This window comes from Labrus mixtus, chromosome 3, assembly GCF_963584025.1.
Source record: "Labrus mixtus chromosome 3, fLabMix1.1, whole genome shotgun sequence".
Lineage (NCBI taxonomy): Eukaryota > Metazoa > Chordata > Actinopteri > Labriformes > Labridae > Labrus > Labrus mixtus.
In genome coordinates this window covers 26,604,735-26,617,844 of record NC_083614.1, presented here as the reverse complement: position 1 = coordinate 26,617,844, position 13,110 = coordinate 26,604,735, and positions in this window count along the sequence as shown.

Genomic DNA, 13,110 nt, shown 5'->3' with positions numbered 1-13,110 from the left:
GAATAATTATAGTTTACTGTCCAGTTTGAAATGTAAGTCTACTTATGTGACCTACACAAGGAAAGCAATAAATCCTCTTAGTACTAGAGTGCAGATATCAATAACTAATGATAGCTAATCAAGGCCAAAGTGATGGAAGGGGTTTGCAATCAAACACACAGGTTTAACCTGACTCTATAGTTCCCTTTACGTGTACAGAGCGTCTTTAAGCTCTATGTTTAGATTTTCAGTCAGGCTGTCCCCTGATTTGAGACCTTTTCCATCAACCAAACTTTGTGTCCAACAAATAGGCAGACAGTGGACAGGAAGTGCAATCGCTTCCCAATTGGCTATCGTTTTGTTCCAGTTTAATCCACAGAGTGCGTGCTCGGCTACCCTCAGGTCTCTCCCCATCAGTATCAGTGAAGTCCACAGCAAAAGGAAAATGACGGTTTGAATTCATCATTCCTGCGTTAAATGTTCATTAATCTTCCATTATCTGCCAAATATATTTCATTAAAGCATTATCTGAGTATTTTTACATCAAAATAACTTTTCTCTTCCTGTAAAATGTTTTATATGTCTGATGACTCATCCTGCACTCAGGTATAATAACTCGTTTTCAAACTAATAAAAAGCTCTGTAGCAGGGCGCTGGTGGTTGGTGTGCCCGCTCCATGTATGGAGGCTGTGGTCCTCCAGGCGGGCGGCCCAGGTTCGGGTCCGACCTGTGGCTCCTTTCCCCACTCTCTTTCTCCCCGATTTCTGACTCTATCCACTGTCCTGTCTCTCCAATAAAGGCACAAATACATCTCAAAAAGAAAAGACAAGAAGCTCTGTAGAAGCTAACGATCCAATCAAATTCATCCTGCTTCCTGTCATGTGATTGGTATCGCGTTTCAGTAGGAAATATGCTTCCAGTCGGTTTTTCTAACCAGCTACAAACTCCTCACAGGAGCTCTAAACAAATTCAATATTAACACCAAGCTGGTTCTGTTAACTGGACTTTCTGTACATCAGGCACACACATTTTTTTTATCCTAACATGAAAGTCACTTCTATGGGTTGCAATATATTCTTTTAATTTAAATAAGCTTCACACGTTAATTACAGCTATGCTGAGTATCACGGCTTGTTCAGGCCTTTGTGTGCTCACCAAAGCTTTGAGTGTCACCTTAATAACTGGACATTAACTTTGATCTTTTGTCAGCAGAAACCTTTGAAACCTACATTGATATTCTTGAATTGAAGGATTTAGTCAGAGAGAAAAATACGTCCATGAACGTGTCTGTTAATTTAGACCTGAAATTTGAAAAAAAAACGGAGGCGGTGAGTAATGCATATTAATGCTGCAGACATTTTCGAGTACTGAAAATTAAGTTACAAGTAGCTATTCTTATTCTATTTCACCTTAGCTGAAGGACGTAAAAAGCGTTGTGTTGAAGGGCAAGTCGACATTTAAATGCAAAACGAAGTCGGAGACAATTAAACGTGTGTAATCAGAAGCAGTTCATCAGCAGCAGCCGCCGCTCTGCTCTGTTTCCCGCCGTCATTTATCTCCTCTTCAGTCTCCAAACTCTCTCAAGTGCTTTTCTTCTGCCTCATTTTGTTCTCTCAGTCTGTTAGTTTGTCATTATGTGACATTGAAGAAGTGCCAATTTTATGCCAATGTTGTCGCTTTCCACCATTTTATTGTATTTTTTTAAACTCCTGTGTTTCATGAACATAACCAGATCAGGTCTGAGTATAACCTTGACTGTTATTGTCAATATGAAAGGAGTTTCAGACAAACATGTGTGTTGACAGCTTTAGAGAGCGTCTTAGAGACTCAAGTGCTAAATGTGTCCAATTTCTGTTACAAAAACTCAGCGATCAGGAGAATAAATCAAAAGCTCATTATGCACAGAGCGCTGAGCACTGCACTGAGCTGGGAAATGAGTTGTGCCGTTTGCTCGCTCGCTCGCTGCATGTACAGTTTAACAATTAGTCAGAAAAAAAAAAAACAACCTCCATCTGCAGTCTGTACACTAAGTGCCTCTCTTTCAGACATAATATGTCCTTGTTTATTCCATCCTGGAGGTGAATGCTCATCAATATCTCTGTCTTTAAAGCATTAATATCACACCTTGTAGACACATCAGTGGAGTGTTTCTCTGGAAATGAACCTCTGACTTCCTGCTGAGATGTACAAGCGGGGATAAAAGTGTCCTTGTACAGCATGGAAACAGCTATGAATACTGATTCACAACCAGCAATAATGTCTTTTTTAACTCTTTTGTTCACTTGCTTCTTCTTTCCACACTTTTCTACAACACGTTTAGGTTTCATTTTAAGGTGTGGTGTACTTTAGCTATGTTTAGGGATAAAGGACCAAAGTAAAAAAAAAAAGGCCACACAGCGAGCACAGGTCCCCGCCAAGGCCTTCTTTGTGAGCCATATCCGCTATCATTGCTTGTTCTTGAGCCGGATACGCGCCAACATTTAATGGGCTACTCTTTGGCAAATGCTTCACCACGTTTCTTGAAAATCTGGCGGGTAGATTTTTGGGTAATTCTTCTGACAAATAAATGGCACTGAAAACATAACCTTCTTGCCAGAGGTAAAAAAAAAAATTAAAAAAAAGAAAACTGTTTGGCAGCAGCCTGAGAATGCATTTCACATGATGAGAATGAGAAACCTCCAGGTGGTGAAAGAAAGATTTTGCTGTGGCACAAAAGGGACATTTTAGTAGCACTGAGTGCAATGACGGTTATTCTTTTGGGAAATGATCACATCTATACAAGGTCAATAAGATGTTACTTTGGGGAGTCTAAAGGCGTCTGTCACAGTCAAGTAAGTTATTTACAAACTAATCTTTATGGACAGATTCTCTATGTGAATACTGAGACTGTAGGGGAAGGTCGAGAATTTTCGTGTCAGAAGCAGTTTCTCATCTGAGTATCATCCTCTGGTATTTTAGCAAGCATTGGTAAAAGCAACGATATTTAACTTTTCCACCTTGAAAAAGTATTCAAAGGTCGATTCAATAGCAAAATAACTTTCAGAAGGGGGAATGGCGTCTCTCTGATGTCCACAGCTCAGCTTGATAGTCTTTTTACTGCAGTATGTAACTTCGGCAGTGAGCCCAGGACATCTCCTGTGAAGTCCCTACGACTTTACGCATCTAGTTCAGACAGCAGCCTTCAGTTAAAAAGAAGCCAGGTAGCCCGTCTCTGTACTGTTTGACACAAGGGAGATTGCATTCAAACCAATCAACTGTATATGCACCATCAATATACTTCATATTTCTACCAAATTCCTGCATCTATATTACTCAGTCACTAACTCTGGTCGACAAATTAATTTTTCCACAGTTGCTTTATCCAACCAGAAATGTAGAATGGGTTGATATAGGGAACAGACTTCTGTCAGTCATCTCCTTTACCATGTAGCTGTGGAGAACAAATAAGGCCAAACACATCAGCTGTAGTGAAACTCTGAAACATCTAATTGGACATTTGACGATAATATAGCTTTTATTGACCTCTAAAAACAGACTTTGGCATGCTATAAGATGTCATTACTCAGCTTCAGCTCCATTCTTGCTCCTCAAGTTGCTAGTCAGACTGTAAACCAGCACACCGAACAATAAGTCTTGGGTTTAAGAGTTTTACACGCATTTGCATAATGTGGTGCATGTCTAAATTGACTGACAGGTGGGTGTACTGAAGCTGTTTGCAAGGAGACTTGAGGCCTGCCTTAGCTCGGTCTGATGCCAGACATTAGTTGGAGACGGTATTTCAAAATTGGCGACCGCCATTGTTTAGCTTCATAGCGCCTCTTCAGGAACCAATAAGTGAGACTACGTCCATGATGTATACACTCTGTGGTATCAACCCAAAACGATGACTATATATGAGATACTACACAACGTTTCCCACTTGCTACTTCAACAACATCTGTACTAAATGACCCCTAAAAAACCCAATACCCTGTTTCACCAGCCTGTTAGAGCAGACTGTATTTTCATCTTTTTGATGTGCCATTGCCTCATAAGTGTTCTGTGCTACAGTGACACGTGACTTTAATTTTTGCCCAAGAATAATGAAGAGCCCTGCATGAAGGGTTATCACTGTTTGAATGAGGAGACCTGATTGTCGCTAAAGACAGAAAATGTAGCTATCAACTTAAGAGGATTTAAGAGTGCCTGGCCCTCCACTCTTTTTCCGAGAAGCAAGTAAATTACCCTTTTTAACACAAGACAGAGGAGCCTGCTCATTGTAAGCAATTTCATTGAAAATGCTGCATACTATTACCAGACAATTGGGTACGAGCTGAATCTGGGAAAGGTTATCAGGCGAGCCAAAACGCCGCCATCCCATTTCAAACATTAATCATTCAGATTATTTCCCAACAAAGACTTTAGGTTGAGGATGACATTTTTGAGGGGGGGATTTGTCTCTCATTAGCCAAGGAGAAATGATGTCTGCTGTTGTGGAGGAAGAAAAAAAAAATCCTCTCGCTCTATCTCTTTTTCTTTCTCGGTGAACCTGCATGAACGTCTGGACCGTGAAAATTGAGCAACAACAATAGTCCTCTTGCCAAAAACCCACATTTGTTCAGCTGCACAACATTGAGTGGGTGATTTCTGTCCATCTGTTCCCCAACACAGCCCCATATTCAAGCTAATCACCATGACTGCTATCATCAGCGCTGGACATTCAGAGGGATGATCCGTTGAACTCTGATGAATCACATACTTCATGTTCTCGCCTTTGTGGGCTATTTTAACAAAGTAGCAGGTGTGAATGTGGTGGAAAGGCCAAAGAAAAGTGGACATAGAAACAGTGGCAGCTCTGTATCTCCGGGGTCTAATTATGTCCCTTTTTCTCCCGGTTTGTTGGACAAACAGCACGAGCAGATTGGATATTATTGCATTTGTATGAAGGCAAATGAATATGCTCACATTTCAATATTCATGAATTGTGGAAGGCATATTGGGAATTTAGCCGGTTAACCACTGGCCCAATAATGAATGCTGACAGTGTTTACCATGTGAAATGTTGCATTAACTCAAACGTACAAAACTTTAGGTTTAACTTTAGCACACACAAAGAGAGAACAGAACTGATTTGCTATTATGTTACATGATAATGCAAAGCTATGAATGCCTAATTCATCTTCACATCCACCTATCTTTGACACCGTTGATATTTAAAGAGGACATATTATCCCCCGTTTTCCACCTTTTCAAACAGTTCCCTGTGGTCTAAATGAAACATCTGTGCTGTGCTTTGTTCAAAATAAAACATGAATCAAGCACCAGAGGAGGTTTGTGACCCTGTATAAACCAGCTCTCTTAGAACGCTCCGTTTTGGTGTGTTTGTCTCTTTAAATGCAATGAGGCGCTCATTCAAGGCGCTGAGTGAAAAGAAATAATCAGACAACGCTGGCTGTGAAAGAAGCCGATAGAAAGAGGAAACTGGCCCTTACCTCTAATTTCAAAAAGAAGTTAGACCATTCATATGTCTGGAAAAACAAGGCTTTTGAAAAGAAAGAAAAAACCTTTCTTGACAGACAGGGCCTGATTCCCTTTCAAATCTCCTCTGCTTGACAGCACACATTACGCTATTGTTCCATCCCTTATCTGTCATTCCAATCGGTCCTTCCGTCACATTTTAATCCCCCTATCTATTGCATGATGGCTAAATGGCTTCCTCCCTGTGGGTTTGATGTCATCGCTGCCCTTTAGAAACTGAATGAAACTTCCAAAACGTAGCTCAAACAGGGGGCAACATGAATGGTGATTGTGAGAGCTGCTGACATGTCTGAGGCTAGACGAGGCCTATCGCCTTTCATGTTCTTTTTTTGAATTCATAACGGGGTCCTGAATGTCGGCTTTAGCAAAGTCACACTACCCTTGGACAGGCATTACACAGAATTCACACATGACACACATTAGGCTACATTACAAATGGTACTACCCCTTCGTTTGTGAGGATGCTCATTATCAATTATTCATGTTTGATTAGATGTTTCTTCTAAAAGCTGCTAATCAAAATGCTACAGCAGCAAAGCTCTTATACTGTCTAGCTTACAGGGCTCGCAAGCAATATTGTCTCCTGTTGTAACGTTTTCACCCATGAGATGAACATGTATCCAACATTTAGCCCACAAACAATCAATCAATCATTATTTGTATATCACCAAGTGTTATCTCGAGACGCTTTACAAAAGAGCGTATGGGATAATATGCAGGAAGGATTTCTCCTTTGTGGTCCTGTAGTTCCTGTTGTCCACACTCCCTTACCGCTGATGTTGAGGTCGGAGCAGGCCGTGCATGAATGAGGACCGTGGTGGTTCAGGGGACAGCACAGTCCGATGGTGGAGGCTGGGCACAACTGTAACATATCTACTGACCCCACATTTAGTTTCAATGTCCATTCTTTGAACCAACGTGCCGCCTCTGTTAATTTTAAAGTTGCTGTTAGCAGCTAAAAAGCCAGTTAGATATTTATACTTTTACTTGGTCGATAAATAAATATTTTACCAAATATTTTTGACATTGAACGCCTTGATTTGCATGACCACTTTCCTCACCATTCTTCATTTGGGCCTACTAAACTTATACTCCTTCCACAATTGCACCATAACCAATAGTTTAGCCTAAATTGTTGCTAATCAAGCAACACTCAGCTCTAAGTAGCTTACCGGGTTTGCAGACAGTATAGCTGTACTTTTTTTTAAATGCCAAAAAAATGTTTTTAGCTTTCACTTCCCCAAGTAATTGTGCTAGCTAAAAACATTTATTATTCGTTAGCCAATAAAAAGTGACTTAGCTCAGCTCAGTTTCTAACAGCATCCAAGTCTATCAGACAAGTCTCAAGTTTTCTTTCCTGTAAATTGTAAAAATTACCAAAATAACACATTTTGTACAAAGTTAATCACGCTTTTTGTAAGGATGTCCCAAACATACCGACGATCCCCTTGATGTGTCAGGGCCGTTAATCTAGGTTCAGTCTGATTACGGTCCCTGATTGTTTCCATCTATCGGATCTTTAACTAGCTGACGCCAGCTGAGCGATGAAGGCAGCGGCAGATCTGAAGTGCTTCCATACCATAAACCTGCTGCTAGATTTTACTCATATCATAACGAGAAAACATGAATTCATGAATCCTGAGCCTTAGTAAACTGCATCACATAATTCACAATGATGATGGTTTGAATTATAAATGCTTTCTGAGAGTCTAAACAATGTAGATAGATAGATAGATAGATAGATAGATAGATACTTTATTGATCTCGAGGGAAATTCAAAGCATCCAGTAGCAGGTTACAAGACATACATGATTAACAAATTAAACCGCAAAACCGACGCCCCCCTATACATATATATTAACCCGAAAAAATATTGTATAGATGTATATCCTCTAGGAGGCTTATCCTGAAAACAATACTGTCTTTGAACTGTAATGCAGAAAGAGCCAAAACAGATCAGATTCAATCACCATGAGTGGGAATTATTTGTAGAGTTGAAACCTTGTCTGCACAAACAGCTGCCTGGCTGTGCGGTCATTAAGACTCTGGATCTGGATGGAGGTGGCGACAGGTGTGAACACCTGTTCCGCCTGCTCTCTGGCTGTGTAATTGAATGTTGGCAGGCTGAAGACAGGTCTATGAGCTAAGTGACTGGAAGAGCTGGCCTTTCAAACACCCTGTCACTCTGACTTTAATGAGATCCAGTAACGAGCTCATTACAGGGGGATACATGAACACATTTTCAGGTATTTTTTTGTGAAATTGCACTTATTTCTAAAAAAAGCTTTAATTTATAAAAACTGCACTTTCAACTTAAATCATTTTATTTCTCTATATCTTAGCTTCAATTAAATAAAGACGTTTATTTTGACTGAATGTAGACTACAGACAGTTTTTATATAACCATTGTTACACCCAGCCTAGGGGAAACCAGACACAGCATGAACGTGACCCCCCTCCTCCCAACGATGACCCGAAAAACAAACAAATGTGCAGTCCATAATATCTCATTTATTTTCTTACTAAACCCCAAATTACCCAGACTTCAGGGAGAGCACAGTTCAGAATAACAAACAAAATCATCTCCCAGCAATAACCCAACCTACCTTACCTCAAATAACATCAAGAAAATACCAAACAGCCCCCTACCTCACTCCCTAATATAAATACAGGGGACCAATCCAAAGAAAAGACCACTCTACCCTACTCCCAGTGGCAATTCTATAGTCTGTCGGGGCCCAAGTCAAAAATGAATTGGGAGGCCCTCCAACCACAGTTCATCACCATCATGTCTGCCAGTCTCCAAACACTTACTCCTCTTCCTCTTTTTTCCTGTTTCTTTTTCTCTCCTATAGACGGATATTTCCTCATTATTTTTCTTTGTTGACTTCCATTAATAAACTTTGGTTTTCACAGCAATCATGCATGCAACGCTTAGCAGGGCAACGAGAGTGAGTGCTTGCAGATGGGGCCCCCTTAGGGAGGTCTCCTACTGTCATTGCAAGATCTGCACATTTTTGGGCCACTTCTTTGGATTTAAAGCATGTCAGCCCTCGGGGGCCCTCTACCGGCCTGGGGCCCCAAGCAGTTGCCTGCCTTATTAGTTACAAGGTTACACCAAAAGGTGTAAGAATTCTGCCCGATCGCACAAGTCGCATTGGGAGTGAAGCAAGAAGGCACGTTGGCTTCCGAAGTTCCATTTTTAAAACTTGCGCCATCAGCTCCCGTCCAATCACAAGCTGCCGTGCACCAGCAGCTCCTTTCGAATCACTTCAATCAGCAGGCCCCTGCAGCACAGCACAAAGAGAAGGCGGCACAAACAAAAAAAACAGCACCAATCCCCACAGAGGCAGAACAATCCAATAATAATGATATAAACACACATTAACATAAAACAAACTAAACTTAAGACTCACAGTCATAACACCTTAGCACTGGGGTTCAGTATAACAAAATATATGACCTAAAATAATGACATAGGCCAATAATCAGTCATCAATTTAAAAAAAAAAAAAGGGACTATAATCCAGGTCTACACTCCCGCCTAATGAAAGGCGTCCGAGCCATCGTCACAACAGGGACCTAGGTTGCTAACTCTTCTCCTCTGTCGCCCCCCGGTGGTGAAACAAACTACAAAAATCCATTCAATCTGCAGTCCCTTTGCACCTTTAAGAAAAAGCTAAAGACCCGCAGCTCTTTCATGAACACCTATGACCTTAATGATGGTCATATGATGATGATGATGATGATGATGACGATGGTTTTGTTTGATAACAACATTTTTTTCTGTACTGATTAGAGCTCTCAAGAACAGCTGTCAATGTTGTGCTTTGCCTCTGGTCACTTCCTGTCAACACCTGTGTGTCCAATCGAACTTAAAGCTGATCGTTTGCTCTTACTGACATTGTTCCCTTTTTTTTATTTCTTATTTTTCTAGATCCTTGCTTGTGTTGTACTTACTCTCTGGTGTACGACGCTTTTGATTAAAGCGTCTGCTAAATTAATTGTAGAATTGTAGACTAAGCAGTGTCATTTGTGTGCAAAATAATGCTTTAATCCCGATGTACACATTTGGGTCTGGTTGAAAGAATTGTTCTTAAACTAAAATGCCATCAGCCTGAAAAGCAATTTTGTCCTGCAAGGGAGAAATTAGATTGTTCAATTAAAATACCATTAAATCAATGCCTTGTGTTGGTGTTGTTGTTTTAACCACAACATTTAAAGGCATCTTGGTGCAATAGAAAAATCTGTTTTTATACCTTCATGGGATTGTTTTCGTTTCATTATTATATATCTGGGACAACAGCATGTATTTGTTTTGTCAGCTCATTGTCATCACTCATTTTCGTGTTCACTGGGATGTTATTTTCTACCTGTCTCAAACTGTAACCTGCTTGGCAGGTACAATCAGCATATGTTATCCCTCCATCTGTTGCCGGATAATATCTCTGCAATATTGCTTTCCTCTCGGTGCCTGCATGTCACGAGTGTCGTGAAGAAACCTTCCCTTCTGCAGAAAGTTAACTTTTTCATTACAAGAAGGGTTGATTTAGCCCATCAATTGTTTGGCTGAGCGCCAACATTATGAAGCCTTCGCTGCACGTGGAAGATAATGTCAGCTGTCGACCGTGATGAAAAGAAAATAAACTGCCAGAAACGGGAGATATCAGGTTTTTGCAGGACAGCCAGCGATGATGATGAGTGTGTGGCTGTTTTGTAATCTTCCTCTGTGAACCTCTCATGCCATTATTCATCAGCACAGCTCTGTGGCTTGAAATAAATTGCAAGTTATTAACACGGCTTTCAGAGAAATGAATGTGTCCTACTTGGAAATGCTAAGCTATGAGAAAAGTCTTATATAAAAAATCACTGTTTAATCCTCAACACTGATGTAATCAGTCAAATGGCACACATCTGAAATCTGATGCTGGAATTGGGCTCTCTCCAGAGTACACTCAATGCTCTGGATTGTTCCTGTGATGCCAGCCAGACAGCTGTGTGCTCTGCTCTTTGTGCCAGATGCTCTGAGCCCACACACACACACACACACACACACACACACACACACACACACACACACACACACACACACACACATACGGTGGCCCCGGACAGCGCGGGATGTGGGGCATTGATTATGTCTTAAACACCATAGTTACTACAAACATATTGTCTAACTTGGGTGACAAAATCCTCTAGCCCTGCTGAATTGAATCCATAACAGAAAAATCGAGCTGTCCGATATGTTCCCTTTAGCTCTTTCTGCTGTCATGAAACTGGGCTGAGCATGGCCTCCAGCAAGCCTGAATTACTCTGCAACTTTAGAAGCAATAAAACAGTTTTTATCATAAAGCTTTTACCTCATGAAATATCTTACTAGTTTAAATATCCATTTAATGTATGCAGGTGCTCATATGGCTGTATTTGTGGTTTTGGCTATGCATTATATAAAAGGGAGAAACATGAGTATGAATCACTTCTTATAGTTCTCCTTTTTGATCATTTTTTTTTCGTATGGAAGCCAATGGCTTTGCAACATATTATTTGTGGAGATTTTTTTCTCCAGAGCAGATCAAATTTGTGTTTTGGTGTAGGAAACCTGTATGCTTTGTATGAAATCCACAGACAAAAGGCATACAAAAGATGATACAGTACAGAAATTTTAAAGACATTTGAGAACATGAAATGTTTGTTTAAAGAAGATTATCGCATGGAACGCACAGTATGTAAAATCCGTCGCCAGGGGACTCTCAATCTAAACAAAACCAAAAGATGATGTTGAGGCTGGCGGGGAATCATGGGAGTTGGAGTTCTCTGCTACCCCCCTCCCCCCCCAACAATGATGAAAACGAACGCTGAGTTGACCGTAGTGAAGATGAACGGGCGAAATCGGCCTGAGGAAGAGAATATGTTTACGAACGAGCTAATGTATCCGAGTATAATTTACATGACGTTTTTTATCACAGCAGCACAAACAGCAACAGTACAGCAGCTTTCAGTAGCAGCTCCAGCTTCCTTATATGCAGCGGTCTTGGACGTAACATCTGGTGTTTCCACGGCAACGGTAAACATGTCATGTCTGAAAATTAAAATTACGGATGTCTCTGGCTTTGATCACTGTTGGAAATACTTGAGTTAATGAAAGTGCACAACAACAACAAAAATATAACCCATTAATTGAGATATTTTAATGTAAACATTGTCATAAAATTCTACATATTATACCTTCAAGTAGTTACTCATACGGAGTCATTTCAGCACACACTATTCAACTAACAATGGAAAGAGTACAGACTCATAATCTCACATTGTGCATTAACAGGAGTCATTATCATGCATCACTCCTCACCTGTCTTTCCCTTTTAATGGAAGAAATGGGCTTCATAGCCTTTTGTGTTCTGCAGGTGGTTACTGGAGAATTTTCATGCCAGGCTTATCCCCGAGCATAAAAATATTCTCCCAACAGCTGCAGCAGAAAACCTACGCTGTTGCAATTGGATTTGAAACATCAGTTATGATAATTATTTTGAGCTATAAACCACAGAAACGCAGATGTCACTTGTGTTCAGTGTGTGGGGGAGAGACAGCGAGAGAGGCACGGCTTCAAAGGGGGGAAAATTCTCTGATTCGCTGTCGTGTTTCATCAATCTGAGCTTTTCATCTCGTTCCAAAAGTTATTTTGTGATGCAGGGTCGACTGACCTTTTCCGAGTCCAGTGATCCTCCCGGTCCAGTGGCTTCCGCTTCAAATATAGTCACTCCCAAATCGTCTTTGTACTAAGAATTGGCCCCGCACATGCAGGTTGTGAGAGGCGCAGCAACTGTTTAGAAGGAGAAAACAGCTTTTACACTCAAAGCAATTAAAACAGCTGGTACAGATTCGTTTATCATCGGAACAAGCTGGAAAAGTGCCGTCTCTGGCCAGCTGGTCCTCGGATGAATTACTTGAATGAGCCGCCTGAGTGTCTACAGTATTAAAAGATTGTGTCAAGGGATCCATCATCTCATAATGCGCCCATTTGTTTGCCCCACAAGTTTCTGTTCAAAGTTATTTAAAGCTAGTGTGTGGAGAGAACATTTAAGAGAGATACATCCTTTCCACTGCTAATTATGCTAATTATGCCAACCTATATTCCCTGTATAGATTGCTTTTAGAGTACGGTGGACCTAAGAGCTCAATATACATCAGTAAATGGAAACCACTTTACAATCGGAACAAAATGCAAATAAATGAAACACAAGCAAATTAAAGGGATAGTTGAAGCGTGGTTGTATGAGCTGCTCGTTTATAGTATATTTGCCACATGAAATGCCCATCAGCGTGGCCCCTTTAAGAAGAGACGCGCCCGAGAGGCAGGCAGATAATCGAGGCTATAGAGAGGAAGCAAGATGACGTAAAATACACAAAGTAATGGAGGCCATACATTAGCCGTTGTAAACAGACTGTTGTCATAGAGACAGGGCGGACATGCAGCTCTTTTTTTCCTCAGCACACAAACGCTCAATGCAAGTCCTCCTGAGCGCACAGCCAGCACTTTTCTACCCGGAAGAACTGCCAGGTGAACACGGGGACTAACAGTATTACCCATAGGACATGCCGCTCAGCGAGGCCCCT